Raw genomic sequence first — 22,111 nt, 5'->3', positions numbered from 1 at the left:
TATTTGTCCTTGTTCATTAGTCCTTGTGACTCGTTGTGTGAACCATTTGTCCTTGTTATTGTGACTTGTTTTGTGAACCATTTTTCCTTGTTCATTAGTCCTTGTGACTCGTTGTGTGAACCATTTGTCCTTGTTCATTAGTCCTTGTGACTCGTTGTGTAAACTATTTGTCCTTGTTCATTAGTCTTTGTGACTCGTTGTGTGAACCATTTTTCCTTGTTATTGTGACTTGTTGTGTGAACCATTTTTCCTTGTTCATTAGTTCTTGTGACTCGTTGTGTGAACCATTTGTCCTTGTTCATTAGTCCTTGTGACTTGTTTTGTGAACCATTTGTCGTTGTTCAATAGTCGTTGTAACTCGTTATGTTAACCATTTGTCCTTGTGACTCGTTGTGTAAACCATTTGTCCTTGTTCATTAGTCCATGTGACTCATTGTGTGATCCATTTGTCCTCGTTTTTTAGTCCTTGTGACTCGTTGTTTAAACCAGTTGTCCATGTTTATTAGTCCTTGTGACTTGTTGTGTAAACCATTTGTCCTTGTTATTGTGACTTGTTGTGTGAACCATTTTTCCTTGTTCATTAGTCCTTGCGACTCGTTGTGTGAACTATTTATCCTTGTTCATTAATCCTTGTGACTCGTTGAGTAAACCATTTATCCTTGTTCATTAGTCCTTGTGACTCGTTGTGTGAACCACTTGTCCTTATTCATAAGTCCTTGTAACTCGTTAGGTTAACCATTTGTCTTTGTGACTCGTTGTGTAAACCATTTGTCCTTGTTCATTAGTCCATATGACTCGTTGTGTAAATCATTTGTCCTTGTTCTTTAGTCCTTGTGACTCGTTGTGTGAAACATTTGTCCTTGTTCATTAGTCCTTATGACTCATTGTTTGAACCATTTGTCCTTGTTTATTAGTCCATATGACTTGTTGTGTGAACCATTTGTGAGTGAACCATTTTTCCTTGTTCATTAGTCCTTGTGACTCGTGCGAACCATTTGTCCTTGTTCATTAGTCCTTGTGACTCGTTGTGTTAACTATTTGTCCTTGTTCATTAGTCCTTGTGACTCGTTGTGTGTACCATTTGTCCTTGTTATTGTGACTTGTTGTGTGAACCATTTTTCCTTGTTCATTAGTCCTTGTGACTCGTTGTGTGAACCATTTGTCCTTGTTCATTAGTCCTTGTGACTGTTGTGTAAACTATTTATCCTTGTTCATTAGTCCTTGTGACTCGTTGTGTGAACCATTTGTCCTTGTTCAATAGTCGTCGTAACTCGTTATGTTAACCATTTTTCCTTGTGACTCGTTGTGTGAACCATTTGTCCTTGTTCATTAATCCTTGTGACTTGTTGTGTAAACTATTTGTCCTTGTTCATTAGTCCTTGTGACTCATTGTGTGAACCACTTGTCCTTGTTCATTAGTCCTTGTCACTCGTTATGTTAACCATTTGTCTTTGTGACTCGTTGTGTAAACCATTTGTCCTTGTTCATTAGTCCATGTGACTCGTTGTGTGAACCATTTGTCCTTGTTCATTAGTCCTTGTGACTCGTTGTGTGAACCACTTATCCTTGTTCATAAGTCCTTGTAACTCGTTATGTTAGACATTTGTCTTTGTGACTCGTTGTGTAAACCATTTGTCCTTGTTCATTAGTCCATGTGACTCGTTGTGTGAACCATTTGTCCTTGTTCATTAGTCCTTGTGACTCGTTGTTTAAACCATTTGTAACAAGGACTCATTGTGTAAATCATTTGTCCTTGTTCTTTAGTCCTTGTGACTCGTTGTGTGAAACATTTGTCCTTGTTCATTAGTCCTTATGACTCATTGTTTGAACCATTTGTCCTTGTTTATTAGTCCATATGACTCGTTGTGTGAACCATTTGTGAGTGAACCGTTTTTCCTTGTTCATTAGTCCTTGTGACTCGTGCGAACCATTTGTCCTTGTTCATTAGTCCTTGTGACTCGTTGTGTAAACTATTTGTCCTTGTTCATTAGTCCTTGTGACTCGTTGTGTGAACCATTTGTCCTTGTTATTGTGACTTGTTGTGTGAACCATTTTTCCTTGTTCATTAGTCCTTGTGACTCGTTGTGTGAACCATTTGTCGTTGTTCATTAATCCTTGTGACTCGTTGTGTAAACCATTTATCCTTGTTCATTAGTCCTTGTGACTCGTTGTGTGAACCACTTGTCCTTATTCAATAGTCCTTGTAACTCGTTAGGTTAACCATTTGTCTTTGTGACTCGTTGTGTAAACCATTTGTCCTTGTTCATTAGTCCATATGACTCGTTGTGTGAACCATTTGTCCTTGTTCATTAGTCCTTGTGACTCGTTGTTTAAACCATTTGTAACAAGGACTCATTGTGTAAATCATTTGTCCTTGTTCTTTAGTCCTTGTGACTCGTTGTGTGAAACATTTGTCCTTGTTCATTAGTCCTTATGACTCATTGTTTGAACCATTTGTCCTTGTTTATTAGTCCATATGACTTGTTGTGTGAACCATTTGTGAGTGAACCATTTTTCCTTGTTCATTAGTCCTTGTGACTCGTGCGAACCATTTGTCCTTGTTCATTAGTCCTTGTGACTCGTTGTGTTAACTATTTGTCCTTGTTCATTAGTCCTTGTGACTCGTTGTGTGTACCATTTGTCCTTGTTATTGTGACTTGTTGTGTGAACCATTTTTCCTTGTTCATTAGTCCTTGTGACTCGTTGTGTGAACCATTTGTCCTTGTTCATTAGTCCTTGTGACTGTTGTGTAAACTATTTATCCTTGTTCATTAGTCCTTGTGACTCGTTGTGTGAACCATTTGTCCTTGTTCAATAGTCGTCGTAACTCGTTATGTTAACCATTTTTCCTTGTGACTCGTTGTGTGAACCATTTGTCCTTGTTCATTAATCCTTGTGACTTGTTGTGTAAACTATTTGTCCTTGTTCATTAGTCCTTGTGATTCATTGTGTGAACCACTTGTCCTTGTTCATTAGTCCTTGTCACTCGTTATGTTAACCATTTGTCTTTGTGACTCGTTGTGTAAACCATTTGTCCTTGTTCATTAGTCCATGTGACTCGTTGTGTGAACCATTTGTCCTTGTTCATTAGTCCTTGTGACTCGTTGTGTGAACCACTTGTCCTTGTTCATAAGTCCTTGTAACTCGTTATGTTAGACATTTGTCTTTGTGACTCGTTGTGTAAACCATTTGTCCTTGTTCATTAGTCCATGTGACTCGTTGTGTGAACCATTTGTCCTTGTTCATTAGTCCTTGTGACTCGTTGTTTAAACCATTTGTAACAAGGACTCATTGTGTAAATCATTTGTCCTTGTTCTTTAGTCCTTGTGACTCGTTGTGTGAAACATTTGTCCTTGTTCATTAGTCCTTATGACTCATTGTTTGAACCATTTGTCCTTGTTTATTAGTCCATATGACTCGTTGTGTGAACCATTTGTGAGTGAACCGTTTTTCCTTGTTCATTAGTCCTTGTGACTCGTCCGAACCATTTGTCCTTGTTCATTAGTCCTTGTGACTCGTTGTGTAAACTATTTGTCCATGTTCATTAGTCCTTGTGACTCGTTGTGTGAACCATTTGTCCTTGTTATTGTGACTTGTTGTGTGAACCATTTTTCCTTGTTCATTAGTCCTTGTGACTCGTTGTGTGAACCATTTGTCCTTGTTCATTAGTCCTTGTGATTCGTTGTGTGAACCATTTGTCCTTGTTCAATAGTCGTTGTAACTCGTTATGTTAACCATTTGTCCTTGTGACTCGTTGTGTGAACCATTTGTCCTTGTTCATTAATCCTTGTGACTTGTTGTGTAAACAATTTGTCCTTGTTCATTAGTCCTTGTGACTCGTTGTGTGAACCACTTGTCCTTGTTTATTAGTCCTTGTAACTCGTTATGTTAACCATTTGTCTTTGTGACTCGTTGTGTAAACCATTTGTCCTTGTTCATTAGTCCATGTGACTCGTTGTGTGAACCATTTGTCCTTGTTCATTAGTCCTTGTGACTCGTTGTGTGAACCATTTGTCCTTGTTCTTTAGTTCTCGTGACTCGTTGTTTAAACCATTTGTCCTTGTTTATTAGTTCTTGTGACTCGTTGTATAAACCATTTGTCCTTGTTATTGTGACTTGTTTTGTGAACCATTTTTCCTTGTTCATTAGTCCTTGTGACTCGTTGTGTGAACCATTTGTCCTTGTTCATTACTCCTTGTGACTCGTTGTGTAAACTATTTGTCCTTCTTCTTTAGTCTTTGTGACTCGTTGTGTGAACCATTTGTCCTTGTTATTGTGACTTGTTGTGTGAACCATTTTTCCTTGTTCATTAGTTTTTGTGACTCGTTGTGAAAACCATTTGTCCTTGTTCATTAGTCCATGTGACTCGTTGTGTGAACCATTTGTCCTTGTTCAATAGTCGTCGTAACTCGTTATGTTAACCATTTTTCCTTGTGACTCGTTGTGTGAACCATTTGTCCTTGTTCATTAATCCTTGTGACTTGTTGTGTAAACTATTTGTCCTTGTTCATTAGTCCTTGTGACTCATTGTGTGAACCACTTGTCCTTGTTCATTAGTCCTTGTCACTCGTTATGTTAACCATTTGTCTTTGTGACTCGTTGTGTAAACCATTTGTCCTTGTTCATTAGTCCATGTGACTCGTTGTGTGAACCATTTGTCCTTGTTCATTAGTCCTTGTGACTCGTTGTGTGAACCACTTGTCCTTGTTCATAAGTCCTTGTAACTCGTTATGTTAGACATTTGCCTTTGTGACTCGTTGTGTAAACCATTTGTCCTTGTTCATTAGTCCATGTGACTCGTTGTGTGAACCATTTGTCCTTGTTCATTAGTCCTTGTGACTCGTTGTTTAAACTATTTGTAACAAGGACTCATTGTGTAAATCATTTGTCCTTGTTCTTTAGTCCTTGTGACTCGTTGTGTGAAACATTTGTCCTTGTTCATTAGTCCTTATGACTCATTGTTTAAACCATTTGTCCTTGTTTATTAGTCCATTGACTCGTTGTGTGAACCATTTGTGAGTGAACCATTTTTCCTTGTTCATTAGTCCTTGTGACTCGTGCGAACCATTTGTCCTTGTTCATTAGTCCTTGTGAATCGTTGTGTAAACTATTTGTCCTTGTTCATTAGTCCTTGTGACTCGTTGTGTGAACCATTTGTCCTTGTTATTGTGACTTGTTGTGTGAACCATTTTTCCTTGTTCATTAGTCCTTGTGACTCGTTGTGTGTGAAGGAAATGTAGATCTATATACATACTAACATACTCATATATGTTAAAATTAATTTGTCATAAAATTAAATGTGGATTTTATGCATGCAAACATTAATAAAATAAGATAAGAAAACATTTTCTCACCATAAAGATTTCGGTCATAATGGGCACTAACAAGATCTCCTTCTTGTTAGTTCTTGAGCTTTCCATTAATGGATGAACATACTTGACTTCATATTAGAAGCCCTCCAATTAGTAGCACCCAAGACAATCCCTTAATCCCACAAATAAACATGTACTAGATGTTTGTATTGTAGTTTACCTTAAAATCTATTACTAATACTCATATACTACTTCTAGTAATCTTAGTAATTTATTTGAACAATTTAGATTAAAATCTCATCCTTTTTGATGAAGATGGAAGAGAGAGAAGAGAGGATACATGAACATTTTGCATGTGTATTGAATGGTAGTGTGTAAGTGAAAGAAAAGAACCAACTCTCATCAATCTTGATGGAGTGTCACGGTTTAGAGAGCCTAAATGGCATCATTTCATTTTCTTTTACTCTTTTCAAAAATAGTAGGTGTGTAAGATGTGTAAGACTAGTAGTAGGTAGGCATCATTATGTTTATTTTATCAAATAAAATAAAACAACCAAAACCCACTAACACACCCTCCATTTTTCGGCCCATTTACTTAAAATGGACTACCATTTTATTTTGTCAATTTGTCATTTGTCACACAATATGTCACATGTAGTATGATACATGTTATTAATTAATTTAATGCATATTTATCACATAAATATCATTTCATGAATTAATTAAATTTCATACAACAAATTGACTAGTGATACTTGATCACATAAATAAAATGGGTCATATGGTTATAATTCACAACTTCTTGTAATTATAATTAACCATTCATTCTTATCTTTATTGTTTCTCAAACAATAAATAATTTTAGCAACAAAGCATTTTATTACTAAAATAAATCTTATTTAATCCCATTATAATAAGATATCAATATTCTCTCTCACAAATCAAATTGTTCAATTTTAAGGAATTAATTAATCTATATCGGTATACAACTAATTAACATTTTCAATTAAGGGAATCGTCCTTTAGGTGTGACCTCAAGGGATCAACTGATCACCACCGTCGCACGACAATAATGTCAAACTCTAGTCAACCAATCATTACCGATATGTGTGGACCAGTTGACTATATATGTAATGTATCATCCCTTCCGTATTCTTGAAATGAGATTTAATAATGATATTTAAGTCATGTAATCGCACTATTGTTGAGGACACATTTCCCAACAATCTCCCACTTGTCCTCGACAAGTGTGCGTCACCAATTCTCTTGTCCTATTACTATCTCCCACTCAATGCAAGGTGTCTTTCAGGTCGTATTGCAAGTGATCATATCGAGAGTGGTTTCCTCGATCTGGAGAATAACTGATTGACCGGAATTTATCCACCATGGATACCTTCCGAGCGTGGCCACGCATTTCCAGTTCATCTCTCCTCGAGTGGCCCTGAGATATTGTTTTAACCCTGACAAGGGGGTGGACAATTCCTATCGCACTTATTCCCTTCGACTAGCCACAGCCATCATAACCCAAAATATGCCCATTTGACCCCATTTACGAAGGTCGTAGTAACACAAATCAAAGTTAATCTGAAACTGTGCCATCTTAGGCGAATAGTCTTTAGTCAAAAGAATCGACTCATTAGAATACTATAGTAGCTCTCGCCACGACCAGGCTTTATAAATTTGCCAGAACTCTATAAGCGGTCACTGCCCGACAAAGTGTTCCTAACAGTCTGCCTATGTGATCGACTAGTCATCTCACATGACTGTATGGCACTTGAACTTGCCATCAATCGCCTCACACTCTAGTCACTTCGAGACGTCACCTCATACAAGTGACTATGGGCAAATACAATGCTAATCCGTGTTCACTTTAACGGGGTTCAATTGTCTCTACAACCCGTTTGGATGTAACAAAGTATAATAAAAGAGTTTTAAAGTAAAACTCGAACGACAAATGCGATTATCACATATGAATAGTCAATGCCTGATTACTATTTCATGTTCTATAATCTAATTTGATCTTGTACGTAGTTGTTCATTTCAATTCAATTGAAATGACATGACTCATCATGTTTAGCCTTTGAGAAGGCTTTGGTTAGTAGGTTTTATCAATTTCTTGTACCTTACTCAACCTTACTACATATTCGTTTTCCTTTGTAATGTATACATTTGCATCACAAAACTTTCTGAGTACATGTCGAGATCCAATCAAGACATAGGCCCTCTTAGCCTAAGAATAGCTCCCACTTTGGTTTCACAATTAATGCGGGACTCATCCTCTTGCACATCTCATGATTGCAAGTGTACTCAATTTCCGTTATAAATATCTCTCATTGTTCTTTATTGCCTAGAACGATTCTAGAAAATCTACTTCTTAATTATCATAGCCACAATGGTATCTTAACCATCCTAATGTGTTTTGATTATGGTTTTGTCTGAAACCATGCGCAACCTCAATTGTCAATTGTCACTTGTGTAACACACTTACACAAAATTGCATCATAAACACTTTGCTTTACTTCCTTAATGCTTCTGCATGCACTTAAGGGTAATCTTTATGGCGTACTTGGCAAAGATTACTTAAATTCGATTTTGAAAACAATTCATCATACTCAAAGTATATGAAGTGTTATACATCATTATTCATTTAATTGATTCGCAGGAAGCAAATGGAATCAATCAAATATGTTCAATTTAATTGAACTAGTCATGAATCTTATCAACATAAGACTTCTTACTGACGCTAATATCATGTGGATTTATCTTCATAAATCTGGATATTAAAGATGTATTATAATACTCCAAAAGTCTTAAATCATTCTTGATGATCAATATGTCATCCACATATCGGACTAATTAAAATTTCAGTAACTCCCACTAAACTCCATGTATAAACACAACTTCTCGACTTATCGAAAATGTTTTATCACATGATCAAAATGTTGATTCCAACTCATTGATGTCCTACTTAAGACCCTCTCTTAAGTTTCACATTATCTTAGGATCGCAAGAATCTATAAAACTCATGACATGTATTGAATACATTCCTTCTATTGAAGAAGTGGGTTTTAGATTCACTCGCTATGTATTTCATAACCTCATAATGAAACACAATCCCTAAGAAGATCCAAATAGACTTAAGCATTTCAATTAGTGCAAAACCCTTTGCAACCAATCTTGTATAGAAATATCTCTTTATTAGTGCAAAAACCCTTTGTCACTAATCAAGTCTTTTATTTCGGATTCTCATGGCTCTAAGCCTTGTATTGAGTTGTGACTTAAACACTCTTATGTAAGTCATTTGTTCATTACTTTCTAGAAGTAATCAACTTGAATCAAACGATTTCTCTTGTAAGTTGTAAGCTCTTTACTTTCTTGAAAGTAACATGAATTCATCAATTTTAATAAATGACGATTTTAACCTCCTAGGTTTTAAAGAAACAACGTCTTACACAAAACATCTCATGTAGCCAAGAAAGACCAGTTTCTTGTGACATAACATCTTTGTGGCTCTTGAAATCTTTGTGGCTCTTGAATTAATTCTCCCACTCTGTCTTCTAGAAATAAACTTGTATTTTAGAAGGACACTTCACGAGCCGCAAAACCCGTCGTACTCGTGATAATTGAAAGGGAAAAATGAGCATTTGTTTCTTGTAAAAACTTACAAACATGGTACCCTTACCATTTCATATCTCATATGATTCGATTTAGTGGAAAAATAATTTAGACAAAAATGATAATATCCCCAAAAGGATCAAGTAACTCAAAGTAACTTGATTGAAATCCAAACCATATCGAATAGCGTTTGATTTCTTATCTAATCACACATTATTCCATAATGCATGCTAAGAGAGATTAACTTGTGATACTATATCACATTTTCTTTGGCTTATATCAAAGTCTTCACTTTGATAATCCCATCACGACTTAATCGTGATTTCTTGAACTCTTTAAACTTCTTCAAAGATTTCTCTATTTACCTTATTAAGTGAACACATTAGTGTCAACCTAAATCGTTGGTAAAAGAAAATGATCAACCTATTTTGGATCAATGATTTACAACCTCGATCTCCTTTTCAACCAAAAGGCACGAGACATCTTGCTTTGAATACAAGATACGCATATACCATTAACAATCTAATGGTTTCAAGAGTACTCGATAACTCCTTGCGTTTATCATTCCAAAATTTAAGGTTTAATCTTGGGTTACCAATTTGTATCTTTACATCATCTACATGATATATCATTCTAGTTTGGTTTAGAATATAATCACCTTGATAATGGGCTAGCCATACATCAAATCGTGGTGTATAGGGTCACAAAAGTGAAAACCTCTTTTGTATCTTAACAAGTTTATATTCTTATTTAGAGTTTATGTACTTAATAGTCACAATTAAGTACAACTCCAAACCCAAAAACTAGATTGAGTACACAATTACTCTATCTCTCGATATTGTTGTTGCTAGTCGTCATATTCTTATCATCCCATGTATCAAACATAATGATGAAAACCACCACCGGTTTCTAATATTGACGAAGTAGTACTAGCAAAATTTATGTCAATCATATAAACATTTATAGAAGAAGATCCCATTAGATGTCCCACAATTAACTTGTTGATTCTTCAATAATTTGGGGTAGTTTCCTTTCTCGTGTCCAACATTTAAGACAATGGAAACTTTATCGGTCAGGATTGATAGGTTTAGCATCGTCATTCTCAACAACTTTACCTTTAACATTACCTTGTATCAATTCCATTATAACCTTTACTTCTTGAACCTCGTCCTCATCTTAACGGTTTAAGAGAATGCTCCCACTTAATTCAATGAGTCTTTGCTTTGAGAAGCAAAATTGAATTCATGAAGATTACTCTTCATTTGTTCGTTTTAATCTTAAAACTTTCATTGAAGTGGTTGCGCTATTTTGGTCAATTACGAATTCTGACAAAACTAATTACCAAAACAATTTTATCGCTTCAAGGTACTTAATTCATTTAAGTATATGAATAACAATCCATTGTAAGTAGATGTGTTAGTCAAGAATCAAAAACCTGTTTGATAATGAATAACCTTTATTTATACTCTTTACAAGAGATCCTTAGCAATGGTTCATTTGAGGTTTTAGAAGCAAACTCATATTTGTCTTTAGTTACGATATTTTAATGGAGATTTGAATCAAAAACGAAATGATATCGTATATGAATTGTGGTAAAGAAATAAAACAATATGATAACGGAATAGAGGAAAACAAAACATTCATCGTTATATTAATACTTGTAAACAAGTATAGCATTTACATAGTGACCTCTACCCAACTATGATAAATGATTCCAAGATCCAAATTCATATCAACTTAGGCACGGGGTAGCCGATGCAACCTTCATCAATATAACTCGGTGGATTAACCTTTTAATCGATTCTACTTTTAGAACTCTTGGTCGATAAAATTACTCTAATGTTTATCTATAGCCCAAAACACATCAACAAGGGCACGGGGTAGCCGATACATCCCTTATTAAATACTTTTGTTGAGTTCAACCCAAATTTCGAATAAATGTGTCCATGATCCAAATCCACATCAACTTGGGCACGGTGTGGCCGATACATCCCTTATCAACATGAATTCGGTGGATAGACATTTATCACCCACTTCCCCTACGTAACAAGGTTTGTACCCCGGTGTGGCCGAGCGCACTCCCTCACGAAATAGGTTTTCATGGTTTCTACTCTTTGGTAAGGCTATGTCTCAATTAATTGTTTTAGCGAGAGGTCATGTCAATTTATTATCTATCACGTTTTAAGTGAACTAAAGCGGTGAACTACGATAATTTTAATTGACACGGTCGATGAACTCGATTAAATGACAATGCATGTTTAGTTATGGCGATTTAGCAATGCATGTGACATAAAATAAAATGCAAGCATAAAAGTAAATAAATCCTAGTATGGCCTTCCTAAAAATAGAAAAACTATTAATCTATTACATATTCGGAAACCAACTCCATTGGTCCCTTGAACTTCGGTTGTGACACGCATCTCGAGGTAACACCGTCTTTATGTATCGCCATTCTTGAAGTAATCCGTCTTTTGGAACTCCTAATGAATAAAATTACATAATAAATTACATAATTTCCTATTATACATTTGTAACTAAAATAAAATAAATCTATTAAATTACAAAACGGTGATACGAGATCACAATAAAAATTACAACCGAATCGATATTCCCATACATTTCGGGAAATACCAATTAAAATCTAAGGCCATACTAAGTAAAATTACATAATTCAAAATTACATAAATTAAAAATTATGACAATCATAAAGAAAATGCAGCATTATAATATGTATGAACATGCTCAATTTTTTATGCTAAATCGCCTTTTAAATAGCCAATATCGCATATTACTCGGTTTTTACGGATTTGCGTGATTTCAACATTTTATAATCACAAAAATACATAAACTCATATTTATGCATAAGTTAATTACCCTAACCTCTTAGGACTCAAAATATAGTCTTCACTAATAATTTGACCATAATTAACCCTTATTTATAAAATTGTTCATAAATGGACCAAAAATTACAAAAATAAGCCATTAAACTTCAAATAAATCGAAAAATTTCAAATAAATTCAAAATTTGAAATTTAAATTCATGAACATTCTGGAAAAATTCCATGACACTCATAATGTTCAAAATCTTAGGTTAAAAATTTCGAAAAATTTACCGGAAAAACAATGTTGCGGTTTATCGATTTTTAATAAAATAATCATAAAAACATGGAAAAAATTATTTTCACTAACTTTTCAATTTTAGATCTGAAAAAGATAATAAAATGCAACATTAGACGTTTTTCCTAAGTCATAGATTATGTTTTATTAATTTTCCACTAATAATGTCACTATTTATGCTATTTTTCTTCAAAAATCCATAAATCATGCAAAAAGACTTCTTTATAGCCAATTATTTTACACACATCTTGTAAAATTGCATGTGACAACATATTAATTTTCTATGACCAGATTCGAAATTTAACTCATATTAACCTATTTTTCACTTAAATCCGAATTTAATAATGAAAAATTCATTTTTCGAGCATAACAAGTCCAAAAATTATGAAAATTTACAGGTTATCTCAAAATAATATATGTAACAACATATCCAAAAACCAAGTGAAAATTCGAAGTATAGCTATTTTTAGACCAAAAATGACATTTTTACTCATAAAATCACATTTAAATGCCATTATTGTAAAATATGAACAATAAAAATCCGAAAAATTAACCAAAATATCCTAAAACATTTTAGGACCAGAAATATTAACATGCATGTAATAATTTCGTGATATATCATAATAACACAAATTTTACAAGTTTTATTTTGTTATTCATATAACTCGGAAAAACTTTTAACCAATTTGCATGCAAACAACCGTGGCTCTTGATACCGATTGAAGGAAATGTAGATCTATATACATACTAACATACTCATATATGTTAAAATTAATTTGTCATAAAATTAAATGTGGATTTTATGCATGCAAACATTAATAAAATAAGATAAGAAAACATTTTCTCACCATAAAGATTTCGGTCATAATGGGCACTAACAAGATCTCCTTCTTGTTAGTTCTTGAGCTTTCCATTAATGGATGAACATACTTGACTTCATATTAGAAGCCCTCCAATTAGTAGCACCCAAGACAATCCCTTAATCCCACAAATAAACATGTACTAGATGTTTGTATTGTAGTTTACCTTAAAATCTATTACTAATACTCATATACTACTTCTAGTAATCTTAGTAATTTATTTGAACAATTTAGATTAAAATCTCATCCTTTTTGATGAAGATGGAAGAGAGAGAAGAGAGGATACATGAACATTTTGCATGTGTATTGAATGGTAGTGTGTAAGTGAAAGAAAAGAACCAACTCTCATCAATCTTGATGGAGTGTCACGGTTTAGAGAGCCTAAATGGCATCATTTCATTTTCTTTTACTCTTTTCAAAAATAGTAGGTGTGTAAGATGTGTAAGACTAGTAGTAGGTAGGCATCATTATGTTTATTTTATCAAATAAAATAAAACAACCAAAACCCACTAACACACCCTCCATTTTTCGGTCCATTTACTTAAAATGGACTACCATTTTATTTTGTCAATTTGTCATTTGTCACACAATATGTCACATGTAGTATGATACATGTTATTAATTAATTTAATGCATATTTATCACATAAATATCATTTCATGAATTAATTAAATTTCATACAACAAATTGACTAGTGATACTTGATCACATAAATAAAATGGGTCATATGGTTATAATTCACAACTTCTTGTAATTATAATTAACCATTCATTCTTATCTTTATTGTTTCTCAAACAATAAATAATTTTAGCAACAAAGCATTTTATTACTAAAATAAATCTTATTTAATCCCATTATAATAAGATATCAATATTCTCTCTCACAAATCAAATTGTTCAATTTTAAGGAATTAATTAATCTATATCGGTATACAACTAATTAACATTTTCAATTAAGGGAATCGTCCTTTAGGTGTGACCTCAAGGGATCAACTGATCACCACCGTCGCACGACAGTAATGTCAAACTCTAGCCAGCCAATCATTACCGATATGTGTGGACCAGTTGACTATATATGTAATGTATCATCCCTTCCGTATTCTTGAAATGAGATTTAATAATGATATTTAAGTCATGTAATCGCACTATTGTTGAGGACACATTTCCCAACAGTGTGAACCATTTGTCGTTGTTCATTAATCCTTGTGACTCGTTGTGTAAACCATTTATCCTTGTTCATTAGTCTTTGTGACTCGTTGTGTGAACCACTTGTCCTTATTCATAAGTCCTTGTAACTCGTTAGGTTAACCATTTGTCTTTGTGACTCGTTGTGTAAACCATTTGTCCTTGTTCATTAGTCCATATGACTCGTTGTGTGAACCATTTGTCCTTGTTCATTAGTCCATGTGACTCGTTGTGTGAACCATTTGTCCTTGTTCATTAGTCCTTGTGACTCGTTGTTTAAACCATTAGTAACAAGGACTCATTGTGTAAATCATTTGTCCTTGTTCTTTAGTCCTTGTGACTCGTTGTGTGAAACATTTGTCCTTGTTCATTAGTCCTTATGACTCATTGTTTGAACCATTTGTCCTTGTTTATTAGTCCATATGACTTGTTGTGTGAACCATTTGTGAGTGAACCATTTTTCCTTGTTCATTAGTCCTTGTGACTCGTGCGAACCATTTGTCCTTGTTCATTAGTCCTTGTGACTCGTTGTGTTAACTATTTGTCCTTGTTCATTAGTCCTTGTGACTCGTTGTGTGTACCATTTGTCCTTGTTATTGTGACTTGTTGTGTGAACCATTTTTCCTTGTTCATTAGTCCTTGTGACTCGTTCTGTGAACCATTTGTCCTTGTTCATTAGTCCTTGTGATCAAGTTGTGTAAACTATTTATCCTTGTTCATTAGTCCTTGTGACTCGTTGTGTGAACCATTTGTCCTTGTTCAATAGTCGTCGTAACTCGTTATGTTAACCATTTTTCCTTGTGACTCGTTGTGTGAACCATTTGTCCTTGTTCATTAATCCTTGTGACTTGTTGTGTAAACTATTTGTCCTTGTTCATTAGTCCTTGTGACTCATTGTGTGAACCACTTGTCCTTGTTCATTAGTCCTTATCACTCGTTATGTTAACCATTTGTCTTTGTGACTCGTTGTGTAAACCATTTGTCCTTGTTCATTAGTCCATGTGACTCGTTGTGTGAACCATTTGTCCTTGTTCATTAGTCCTTGTGACTCGTTGTGTGAACCACTTGTCCTTGTTCATAAGTCCTTGTAACTCGTTATGTTAGACATTTGTCTTTGTGACTCGTTGTGTAAACCATTTGTCCTTGTTCATTAGTCCATGTGACTCGTTGTGTGAACCATTTGTCCTTGTTCATTAGTCCTTGTGACTCGTTGTTTAAACCATTTGTAACAAGGACTCATTGTGTAAATCATTTGTCCTTGTTCTTTAGTCCTTGTGACTCGTTGTGTGAAACATTTGTCCTTGTTCATTAGTCCTTATGACTCATTGTTTGAACCATTTGTCCTTGTTTATTAGTCCATATGACTCGTTGTGTGAACCATTTGTGAGTGAACCGTTTTTCCTTGTTCATTAGTCCTTGTGACTCGTGCGAACCATTTGTCCTTGTTCATTAGTCCTTGTGACTCGTTGTGTAAACTATTTGTCCATGTTCATTAGTCCTTGTGACTCGTTGTGTGAACCATTTGTCCTTGTTATTGTGACTTGTTGTGTGAACCATTTTTCCTTGTTCATTAGTCCTTGTGACTCGTTGTGTGAACCATTTGTCCTTGTTCATTAGTCCTTGTGATTCGTTGTGTGAACCATTTGTCCTTGTTCAATAGTCGTTGTAACTCGTTATGTTAACCATTTGTCCTTGTGACTCGTTGTGTGAACCATTTGTCCTTGTTCATTAATCCTTGTGACTTGTTGTGTAAACAATTTGTCCTTGTTCATTAGTCCTTGTGACTCGTTGTGTGAACCACTTGTCCTTGTTTATTAGTCCTTGTAACTCGTTATGTTAACCATTTGTCTTTGTGACTCGTTGTGTAAACCATTTGTCCTTGTTCATTAGTCCATGTGACTCGTTGTGTGAACCATTTGTCCTTGTTCATTAGTCCTTGTGACTCGTTGTGTGAACCATTTGTCCTTGTTCTTTAGTTCTCGTGACTCGTTGTTTAAACCATTTGTCCTTGTTTATTAGTTCTTGTGACTCGTTGTATAAACCATTTGTCCTTGTTATTGTGACTTGTTTTGTGAACCATTTTTCCTTGTTCATTAGTCCTTGTGACTCGTTGTGTGAACCATTTGTCCTTGTTCATTACTCCTTGTGACTCGTTGTGTAAACTATTTGTCCTTCTTCTTTAGTCTTTGTGACTCGTTGTGTGAACCATTTGTCCTTGTTATTGTGACTTGTTGTGTGAACCATTTTTCCTTGTTCATTAGTTTTTGTGACTCGTTGTGAAAACCATTTGTCCTTGTTCATTAGTCCATGTGACTCGTTGTGTGAACCATTTGTCCTTGTTCAATAGTCGTCGTAACTCGTTATGTTAACCATTTTTCCTTGTGACTCGTTGTGTGAACCATTTGTCCTTGTTCATTAATCCTTGTGACTTGTTGTGTAAACTATTTGTCCTTGTTCATTAGTCCTTGTGACTCATTGTGTGAACCACTTGTCCTTGTTCATTAGTCCTTGTCACTCGTTATGTTAACCATTTGTCTTTGTGACTCGTTGTGTAAACCATTTGTCCTTGTTCATTAGTCCATGTGACTCGTTGTGTGAACCATTTGTCCTTGTTCATTAGTCCTTGTGACTCGTTGTGTGAACCACTTGTCCTTGTTCATAAGTCCTTGTAACTCGTTATGTTAGACATTTGCCTTTGTGACTCGTTGTGTAAACCATTTGTCCTTGTTCATTAGTCCATGTGACTCGTTGTGTGAACCATTTGTCCTTGTTCATTAGTCCTTGTGACTCGTTGTTTAAACTATTTGTAACAAGGACTCATTGTGTAAATCATTTGTCCTTGTTCTTTAGTCCTTGTGACTCGTTGTGTGAAACATTTGTCCTTGTTCATTAGTCCTTATGACTCATTGTTTAAACCATTTGTCCTTGTTTATTAGTCCATTGACTCGTTGTGTGAAACATTTGTGAGTGAACCATTTTTCCTTGTTCATTAGTCCTTGTGACTCGTGCGAACCATTTGTCCTTGTTCATTAGTCCTTGTGAATCGTTGTGTAAACTATTTGTCCTTGTTCATTAGTCCTTGTGACTCGTTGTGTGAACCATTTGTCCTTGTTATTGTGACTTGTTGTGTGAACCATTTTTCCTTGTTCATTAGTCCTTGTGACTCGTTGTGTGAACCATTTGTCCTTGTTCATTAGTCCTTGTGACTCGTTGTGTGAACCATTTGTCCTTGTTCAATAGTCGTTGTAACTCGTTATGTTAACCATTTGTCCTTGTGACTCGTTGTGTGAACCATTTGTCCTTGTTCATTAATCCTTGTGACTTGTTGTGTAAACAATTTGTTCTTGTTCATTAGTCCTTGTGACTCGTTGTGTGAACCACTTGTCCTTGTACATTAGTCCTTGTAACTCGTTATGTTAACCATTTGTCTTTGTGACTCGTTGTGTAAACCATTTGTCCTTGTTCATTAGTCCATGTGACTCGTTGTGTGAACCATTTGTCCTTGTTCATTAGTCCTTGTGACTCGTTGTGTGAACCATTTATCCTTGTTCTTTAGTTCTCGTGACTCGTTGTTTAAACCATTTGTCCTTGTTTATTAGTTCTTGTGACTCGTTGTATAAACCATTTGTCCTTGTTATTGTGACTTGTTTTGTGAACCATTTTTTCTTGTTCATTAGTCCATGTGACTCGTTGTGTGAACCATTTGTCCTTGTTCATTAGTCCTTGTGACTCGTTGTGTAAACTATTTGTCCTTCTTCATTAGTCTTTGTGACTCGTTGTGTGAACTATTTGTCCTTGTTATTGTGACTTGTTGTGTGAACCATTTTGCCTTGTTCATTAGTTTTTGTGACTCGTTGTGAAAACCATTTGTCCTTGTGACTCGTTGTGTGAACCATTTGTCCTTGTTCATTAGTCCTTGTAACTCGTTATGTTAACCATTTGTCTTTGTGACTCGTTGTGTAAACCATTTGTCCATGTTCATTAGTCCATGTGACTCGTTGTGTGAACCATTTGTCCTTGTTCATTAGTCCTTGTGACTCGTTGTGTGAACCATTTGTCCTTGTTCTTTAGTTCTCGTGACTCGTTGTTTAAACCATTTGTCCTTGTTTATTAGTTCTTATGACTCGTTGCATAAACCATTTGTCCTTGTTATTGTGACTTGTTTTGTGAACCATTTTTCCTTGTTCATTAGTCCTTGTGACTCGTTGTGTGAACCATTTGTCCTTGTTCATTAGTCCTTGTGACTCGTTGTGTAAACTATTTGTCCTTCTTCATTAGTCTTTGTGACTCGTTGTGTGAACCATTTGTCCTTGTTATTGTGACTTGTTGTGTGAACCATTTTTCCTTGTTCATTAGTTTTTGTGACTCGTTGTGAAAACCATTTGTCCTTGTTCATTAGTCCTTGTGACTCGTTTTGTGAACCATTTGTCCTTGTTCAATAGTCGTTGTAACTCGTTATGTTAACCATTTGTCCTTGTGACTCGTTGTGTAAACCATTTGTCCTTGTTATTGTGACTTGTTGCGTGAACCATTTTTCCTTGTTCATTAGTCCTTGCGACTCGAGGTGTGAACCATTTGTCCTTGTTCATTAATCCTTGTGACTTGTTGTGTAAACTATTTGTCCTTGTTCATTGGTCCTTGTGACTCGTTGTGTGAACCACTTGTCCTTGTTCATTAGTCCTTGTAACTCGTTATGTTAACCATTTGTCTTTGTGACTCGTTGTGTAAACCATTTGTCCTTGTTCATTAGTCTATGTGACTCGTTGTGTGAACCATTTGTCCTTGTTCATTAGTCCGTGTGACTAGTTATTTAAACCATTTGTAACAAGGACTCATTGTGTAAATCATTTGTCCTTGTTCTTTAGTACTTGTGACTCGTTGTGTGAACCATTTGTCTATGTTCATTAGTCCTTATGACTCATTGTTTGAACCATTTGTCCTTGTTCATTAGTCCTTGTGACTCTTTGTGTAAACTATTTGTCCTTGTTCATTAGTCCTTGTGACTCGTTGTGTGAACCATTTGTCCTTGTTCAATAGTCCTTGTAACTCGTTATGTTAACCATTTGTCATTGTGACTCGTTGTGTGAACCATTTGTCCTTGTTCATTAATCCTTGTGACTTGTTGTGTAAACAATTTGTCCTTGTTCATTAGTCCTTGTGACTCGTTGTGTGAACCACTTGTCCTTGTTCATTAGTCCTTGTAACTCTTTATGTTAACCATTTGTCTTTGTGACTCGTTGTGTAAACCATTTGTCCTTCTTCATTAGTCCATGTGACTCATTGTGTGAACCATTTGTCCTTGTTCATTAGTCCTTGTGACTCGTTGTGTGAACCATTTGTCCTTGTTCTTTAGTTCTCGTGACTCGTTGTTTAAACCATTTGTCCTTGTTTATTAGTTCTTGTGACTCGTTGTATAAACCATTTGTCCTTGTTATTATGACTTGTTTTGTGAACCATTTTTCCTTGTTCATTAGTCCTTGTGACTCGTTGTGTGAACCATTTGTCCTTGTTCATTAGTCCTTGTGACTCGTTGTGTAAACTATTTGTCCTTCTTCATTAGTCTTTGTGACTCGATGTGTGAACGATTTGTCCTTGTTATTGTGACTTGTTGTGTAAACCATTTTTCCTTGTTCATTAGTTTTTGTGACTCGTTGTGTGAACCATTTGTCCTTGTTCCTTAGTCCTTGTGACTCGTTTTGTGAAGCATTTATCCTTGTTCAATAGTCGTTGTAACTCGTTATGTTAACCATTTGTCCTTGTGACTCGTTGTGTGAACCATTTGTCCTTGTTCATTAATCCGTGTGACTTGTTGTGTAAACAATTTGTCCTTGTTCATTAGTCCTTGTGACTCGTTGTGTGAACCACTTGTCCTTGTTCATTAGTCCTTGTAACTCGTTATGTTAACCATTTGTCTTTGTGACTCGTTGTGTAAACCATTTGTCCTTGTTCATTAGTCCATGTGACTCGTTGTGTGAACCATTTGTCCTTGTTCATTAGTCCTTGTGACTCGTTGTGTGAACCATTTGTCCTTGTTCTTTAGTTCTCGTGACTCGTTGTTTAAACCATTTGTCCTTGTTTATTAGTTCTTGTGACTCGTTGTATAAACCATTTGTCCTTGTTATTGTGACTTGTTTTGTGAACCATTTTTCCTTGTTCATTAGTCCTTGTGACTCGTTGTGTGAACCATTTGTCCTTGTTCATTACTCCTTGTGACTCGTTGTGTAAACTATTTGTCCTTCTTCTTTAGTCTTTGTGACTCGTTGTGTGAACCATTTGTCCTTGTTATTGTGACTTGTTGTGTGAACCATTTTTCCTTGTTCATTAGTTTTTGTGACTCGTTGTGAAAACCATTTGTCCTTGTTCATTAGTCCATGTGACTCGTTGTGTGAACCATTTGTCCTTGTTCAATAGTCGTCGTAACTCGTTATGTTAACCATTTTTCCTTGTGACTCGTTGTGTGAACCATTTGTCCTTGTTCATTAATCCTTGTGACTTGTTGTGTAAACCATTTATCCTTGTTCATTAGTCCTTGTGACTCGTTGTGTGAACCACTTGTCCTTGTTCATAAGTCCTTGTAACTCGTTATGTTAGACATTTGTCTTTGTGACTCGTTGTGTAAACCATTTGTCCTTGTTCATTAGTCCATGTGACTCGTTGTGTGAACCATTTGTCCTTGTTCATTAGTCCTTGTGACTCGTTGTTTAAACCATTTGTAACAAGGACTCATTGTGTAAATCATTTGTCCTTGTTCTTTAGTCCTTGTGACTCGTTGTGTGAAACATTTGTCCTTGTTCATTAGTCCTTATGACTCATTGTTTGAACCATTTGTCCTTGTTTATTAGTCCATATGACTTGTTGTGTGAACCATTTGTGAGTGAACCATTTTTCGTTGTTCATTAGTCCTTGTGACTCGTGCGAACCATTTGTCCTTGTTCATTAGTCCTTGTGACTCGTTGTGTTAACTATTTGTCCTTGTTCATTAGTCCTTGTGACTCGTTGTGTGTACCATTTGTCCTTGTTATTGTGACTTGTTGTGTGAACCATTTTTCCTTGTTCATTAGTCCTTGTGACTCGTTGTGTGAACCATTTGTCCTTGTTCATTAGTCCTTGTGACTGTTGTGGAAACTATTTATCCTTGTTCATTAGTCCTTGTGACTCGTTGTGTGAACCATTTGTCCTTGTTCAATAGTCGTCGTAACTCGTTATGTTAACCATTTTTCCTTGTGACTCGTTGTGTGAACCATTTGTCCTTGTTCATTAATCCTTGTGACTTGTTGTGTAAACTATTTGTCCTTGTTCATTAGTCCTTGTGACTCATTGTGTGAACCACTTGTCCTTGTTCATTAGTCCTTGTCACTCGTTATGTTAACCATTTGTCTTTGTGACTCGTTGTGTAAACCATTTGTCCTTGTTCATTAGTCCATGTGACTCGTTGTATGAACCATTTGTCCTTGTTCATTAGTCCTTGTGACTCGTTGTGTGAACCACTTGTCCTTGTTCATAAGTCCTTGTAACTCGTTATGTTAGACATTTGTCTTTGTGACTCGTTGTGTAAACCATATGTCCTTGTTCATTAGTCCATGTGACTCGTTGAGTGAACCATTTGTCCTTGTTCGTTAGTCCTTGTGACTCGTTGTTTAAACCATTTGTAACAAGGACTCATTGTGTAAATCATTTGTCCTTGTTCTTTAGTCCTTGTGACTCGTTGTGTGAAACATTTGTCCTTGTTCATTAGTCCTTATGACTCATTGTTTGAACCATTTGTCCTTGTTTATTAGTCCATATGACTCGTTGTGTGAACCATTTGTGAGTGAACCGTTTTTCCTTGTTCATTAGTCCTTGTGACTCGTGCGAACCATTTGTCCTTGTTCATTAGTCCTTGTGACTCGTTGTGTAAACTATTTGTCCTTGTTCATTAGTCCTTGTGACTCGTTGTGTGAACCATTTGTCCTTGTTATTGTGACTTGTTGTGTGAACCATTTTTCCTTGTTCATTAGTCCTTGTGACTCGTTGTGTGAACCAT

This window comes from Silene latifolia, chromosome 11 (assembly GCF_048544455.1).
Source record: "Silene latifolia isolate original U9 population chromosome 11, ASM4854445v1, whole genome shotgun sequence".
Taxonomy (NCBI): Eukaryota; Viridiplantae; Streptophyta; class Magnoliopsida; order Caryophyllales; family Caryophyllaceae; genus Silene; species Silene latifolia.
This window is presented reverse-complemented; position numbering follows the sequence as displayed.